At 39.4% G+C, this 6,188-nt stretch overlaps 1 pseudogene; it reads left to right on the top strand.

Moving 5' to 3' along the window:
• Positions 1-1,290: 1,290 nt before the first annotated feature.
• On the top strand, positions 1,291-5,983 carry LOC143889351 (uncharacterized; annotated as a pseudogene).
• The last annotated feature ends 205 nt before the right edge of the window (positions 5,984-6,188 follow it).

Below are 6,188 nucleotides of genomic sequence, written 5' to 3' on the forward strand. Positions count from 1 at the left end.
TGGATAGTGTAGGAGAAGCTTCTGAATGGGGGCTCACACGTATGCTACGAAGAGTGTGAGACACGCGAATAACTCCGAAATATGTTACATGCTCCCCGTAGACATCTATAAATAGGCGAATCTTCAATGGGTTTGGGGCCCTTTGAAATGTGTTACAAGGTCCTCGTCTATACATTTGGGGCCCTTTGAAATGTGTTACAAGGCCCTTGTATCAAAACATGGTTGTGCTGAAATCCCTCTGAAATGTGTTACATGGTCCTCGTCTTTATACTTATTGTCGCATTCATCACAGAAAGCAGAAAGCAGAAAGCAGAAAGCAGAAAGCAGATCGTTTATATGTCACATGCAATCTACAATTATTGAAGGGAAATGATTTCAACACTGCAAAGTTGCACGAAAGCAGCTTGTTGCGTGAAATGTGTTACATGCTTGTTGAAATCATTTCCCGGAAAATACATCTACAATATCATGCTCATCACAACACCCATTTGTCGGGAAGACAACAAAAGGTTTCCCCAAAATTACCCCAACACCCATTTCTGCTTTGTGATGCTTTCTTGACATCCTAACAATGGCAAATTTGGTTAGGATCAACCTATGGAAATAAAACACTGCGAACGGTTTGGATTAGTCCTATGAAGTGGGTTTCACTGTACTTTTTGACAAATATGGGACGTTGAGGGGCACTCTGAGTATAAATAAGAGAAAATTTCTATTATTTGTCTTCACAAAATAATAGAAAGGGATTTGCTAGGGTCCATTGCATGAAGGCATTTTGTGGCTGGTTGTTGCATGTGAGAGCAGCCACGTAGGCTCACTGGCTCACTTTTCACTAGATTTTATCTTATTAAATTCATATGAGGTGGAAAATTTTCTATTATAACTAGTCTTTTTAGCATTTGTCTTCATTAAAAAAAGGAGAAATAGAAAATTTCTATAGTTGGCTATTTTGGTCATTTAAATTATTTTTCACATGGGAAAAATAATAGAAAAGAGGAGAAAAAGATTGAAAGGAGAGCCAAAAAAAAAGGAGGTTACTAATAAAACTCCACCTCTTTGGTCATTTAAATTATTTTCCAAAGTTTATGTGGTGAATGATCAAGAAGAAGAAAAGACTACGGTTCTTACACGCTTAGAAAAATACGAGTGGGGCCACATTAATTGTCTGCTACAAGAATAGATGTGCTACACAATTATTCCCCTCAACGCACCGCATAGAAGGACACATGACTTTTTCACTATAAATCTACATCCAACATGACCGAAAAAACTCAAAGACCACCAACAACCATGGCCTTGAAGAAATCTCTCTCCCTCTTCTCTTTACTTTTCTGCTTTCTCATGCTTTCTTGCCGTTCAACAACGGCAAATTCAGTAGAAGCAGAGGCTCTCGTCGGCTGGAAAGCTAGCCTCCTTAACCAAGCTCCTCTCAATTCATGGTCGCTTCACAATGCCACCAATAAAAGCCCATGCAATTGGAGGGGAATAGCATGCAACCACGAAGGAAGTGTCACTCAAATAAATCTAACAGATGTAGGTTTGCAAGGTAAGCTCTATAACTTCAAATTCTCTTCCTTTCCAAAACTCGCCAATCTTGATCTTAGCAACAACGCACTCTTCAGAACAATTCCTTCCGCAATAAGAAACTTGACCAACGTTGTCACGTTGTACCTCTACAGAAATAATCTCTCTGGCCCCATCCCTAAAGAAATAGGATTTTTGAAAAATATGGCTGATATGGAAATGTCCCATAACATTCTAACAGGTTCCATTCCTTCCGCAATAGGAAACTTGAGCAACCTTGTCATGCTGTACCTCTACAACAATAATCTCTCTGGCCCCATCCCTGAAGAAATAGGATATTTGAAAAATATGGCTAATATGGCAATGTCCGATAACATTCTAACAGGTTCCATTCCTTCCGCAATAGGAAACTTGACCAACCTTGTCATGCTGTACCTCTACAACAATAATCTCTCTGGCCCCAGCCCTGAAGAAATAGGATATTTGAAAAATATGGTTCAACTGGCCATCTCCTATAACATTCTAGTAGGCTCCATTCCTTCAACAATAGGAAACTTGACCAACGTTACTCATTTGTACCTCGGTAAAAATAGCCTCTCAAGCCCCATCCCTAAAGAAATAGGATATTTGAAAAATATGGTTGATATGGAAATGTCCTATAACATTCTAACAGGTTCCATTCCTTCCGCAATAGGAAACTTGACCAACCTTGTCACGCTGTACCTCAACAACAATAATCTCTCTGGCCCCATCCCTGAAGAAATAGGATATTTGAAAAATATGGTTGATATGGAAATGTCCTATAACATTCTAACAGGTTCCATTCCTTCCGCAATAGGAAACTTGACCAACCTTGTCACGCTGTACCTCAACAACAATAATCTCTCTGGCCCCATCCTTGAAGAAATAGGATATTTGAAAAATATGGCTAATATGGGAATGTCCGATAACATTCTAACAGGTTCCATTCCTTCCACAATAGGAAACTTAACCAACCTTGTCATGTTGTACCTCTACAACAATAATCTCTCTGGCCCCATCCCTGAAGAAATTGGATATTTGAAAAATATGGCTGATCTGGGAATGTCCAATAACATTCCAACGGGCTCCATTCCTTCCACGATAGGAAACTTGACCAACCTTGTGAGGTTTTACCTCGACCATAATAAGCTCTCTGGCACCATCCCTAAAGAAATAGGATATTTGAAAAATATGGCTGATCTAGAAATGTCCTATAACATTCTAACGGGTTCCATTCCTTCAACAATAGGAAACTTGACCAACGTTACTCATTTGTACCTCGGTAAAAATAGCCTCTCAGGCCCCATCCCTAAAGAAATATGATATTTGAAAAATATGGTTGATATGGAAATGTTTGATAACATTCTAACAGGTTCCATTCCTTTTGCAATAGGAAACTTGACCAACCTTGTCACGTTGTACCTTTACAACAATAAGCTCTCTGGCCCCATCCCTGTAGAAATAGGGTATTTGAAAAATATGGCTCATGTAGGAATGTCCTCTAACATTCTAACAGGTTCCATTCCTTCCACATTAGGAAACTTGACCAACCTTGTCAAGTTGTACCTCTACAACAATAATCTCTCCGGCCCCATCCCTGAAGAAATAGGAAATTTGAAAAATATGGCTAATCTGGAAATGTCCTATAACCTTCTTAATGGTGCAATTCCGGCCTCTTTGGGCGATCTTAAAAAGCTAGCCTTTCTAACTCTATCTCACAATCAACTTTCGGGTCCCATCCCAAAAAGCTGGTCAAACTGCACGTACTTAACCAGTGTTTATATCCAAGGAAACCAGCTCTCCGGAAACATGTCCGAAGACTTTGGAGTTTGTCCAAATCTAACATATATTAACTTGAGCCACAACCATTTGTCTGGTGAACTCTCTCCAAGTTGGGGCAAGTGTAAAAGTTTGACAAGTTTAAAGTTCTCAGGGAATTTGATAGCTAGTAAAATACCACCGGAGTTTGGACAGTTGATTCAACTAGCACTATTCGACCTTTCTTCAAACCTTTTGGTCGGAGAGATTCCAAAGGAATTGGGGAGCTTGACAGCTTTATATAACATGAGTTTAAATGGTAACCAACTTTCTGGTCGGATACCATCAGAAATGGGGAAACTGTCCAATTTGGAGATCCTGGACCTATCAGCAAACAAACTAACTGGATCGATACCAAAACAACTAGAAGATTGCTCGAAATTGCATTCTTTGAACTTAAGCAGAAATCATTTGAATGGAAGCATTCCATTTCAAATTGGCAATCTAGCAGAGCTGCAAATTATGCTAGATCTTAGTTTTAACATGCTTACAGGAGAAATATCGTCCCAACTGCAAAAATTACACATGCTGGAAATCTTAAATCTCTCCCACAACAGGCTTTCTGGGTCAATTCCATCTTCTCTAGAAAATATGCTCAGCTTGACATCGATTGATTTATCATACAATAATTTGGTGGGTAGCCTTCCTAACAGCAAAGCCTTCCAACAAGGGACATTTCTCGGCAACAAAGGTTTATGCGGCAAAGCGCAAGGTTTGCAACCATGCAATTCGAAGCCAATAAACATTGGTGAACCAAAAAAAAGAGACAATGTTATCATATTGATCATTCTTCCTCTTTTGAGCGCACTATTCCTTCTACTTCTAGCTTTTGGCATTTCTTCCTTTTTTTGCCTCAGATCAAGAAATGCAGAGGGACAAAGAAATGAAAGGAATAAAGACCTATTTTCGATATGGAATTGGGATGGGTGTATTTCTTATGAAGATATCATCGATGCAACAGAGGAGTTTGATGACAGATACTGCATTGGGGAAGGCGGATATGGGAGAGTTTACAAAGCATATCTGCCAACAGGGCAAACAGTAGCTGTAAAAAAGCTTCACAAATTGGAAGATGGCGAGCAAATTGATCAGAGAAGTTTCAGAAATGAGGTACGTGCATTAACAGAAATCCGTCGCCGCAATGTTGTCAAGCTTTACGGGTTTTGCTCCCATCGTCGATGTATGTTTCTCATTTATGAGTATATAGAAAGAGGAAATTTGGCTAATATACTAAGCAGTGACAAAGGGGCGATGGAGTTGGATTGGGTGAAGAGGGTTAATATTAATAAAGCTGTGGCACATTCTTTATCATACATGCACCATGATTGCGACCCGCCAATAGTTCATCGAGATATCTCAAGCAAAAATGTTTTATTGGATTCAGAATTTGAGGCTCATGTATCTGATTTTGGTACTGCTAGAATTCTAATGCCGGATTCATCCAACTGGACCGAACTTGCAGGCACTCGTGGATATGTTGCTCCAGGTTAGTTCCTCCTATGTTGTGCCTACTTTATTGTTGCGGTATAATTGTTTAGAAAATTGTGTCTTATTTTATTGTTGTGTCATTTGGCTCACCTACGGAAGGACAAAATGTTTTAGACCATTGATGTGATTGGCCCGACCCTAGAGATACAATATCCTAAGTCTCTGTTTGTTTTGGATTTTGAAAACTGTGTGGTAGTCAAAAATTGATTATTGGACTCAAAATTAAACGTACATTAAGTTTTTGGTCTCACAATCGGTCTCAAAGTCCAAAATAAACAAGGTCTGATTCTTGCTCAACCAAAACAAAAAACTACCTTAAAATTTGAGGAAATTTTTCTTCAAGTCACTCTGAGCAAGTGACTGGTTTAAGTTGTGCCTAATGGGTCACATTTCATCTGCCATCTCTGAGCATATTTTGGCCAGATCATAAGTTGCTAGCCAACACTGACCTGATCCAACGGTTAGGCGAGAATCAAAGTAAAACCCATGTACAAACATCTCTCGTCAGGGTCTGCCAATGTACGGTTTCAATGTGCCTTAGCAAATGTTAAGGGGCATGAAAACAATTTTACCTCCTTTTCCCCACTTACAAATGGGCATAAAATTCGTTTTACGCTCATTTTACATGGAAGTCTCTTTTTGATGAAATACTTGTTTCATGTTATACAATTAAGAGAATTTTCTCTCTTTTTTGAATGCGTAAGAGCATTGTTTAACCTAGAAATTTTATGTCATTTGACTTCTTTTTCTTTTTTTTTGTCTGGCAGAGCTTGCTTACACAATGAGAGTGACGGAGAAATGCGATGTATATAGCTTTGGGGTTTTAGCACTTGAAGTGATAATGGGAAGGCACCCTGGAGATATCATCTCCTCCTTGTTAACATCATCATCTGAAGTTGGCCAAAATCTACGGCTAAAGGATGTGTTAGACCCACGGTTCCCAAATCCTGAAGACCAAGTTGAAAATGAAGTTTTTCTGGCAGTGTCAATGGCACTCGCGTGCGTAAATGCAAATCCACAAACTCGGCCACCCATGCAACACATCTCTGGAAAGTTCTCTGCTCGAACTCCATCTTTTCCAAAGCCATTCCACACAATCGAAATGTCTCAACTGATGGAATTTCAAGTGTAAATGGGTTGGGTCTCTTCACCTACTCAGTTATATTGTATAGGTCAGTATTTCATATAGTTGATCAAAATAAGGGACGGACTAGGCTGATTGTCACCGTCGAGATCAAGTCTTGGGCCCCACTTGGAGACATGTATGTTTCATTTAGACCATTGATCTTTGTAGACCATCATGAGGCAACCCACATGGTTTTGTACCTTCTGGTCGT

This window comes from Tasmannia lanceolata, unplaced genomic scaffold (assembly GCF_043159265.1).
Source record: "Tasmannia lanceolata isolate RefF3 unplaced genomic scaffold, GAP_Taslan_0.1 ptg000013l, whole genome shotgun sequence".
NCBI classification, from domain to species: Eukaryota; Viridiplantae; Streptophyta; class Magnoliopsida; order Canellales; family Winteraceae; genus Tasmannia; species Tasmannia lanceolata.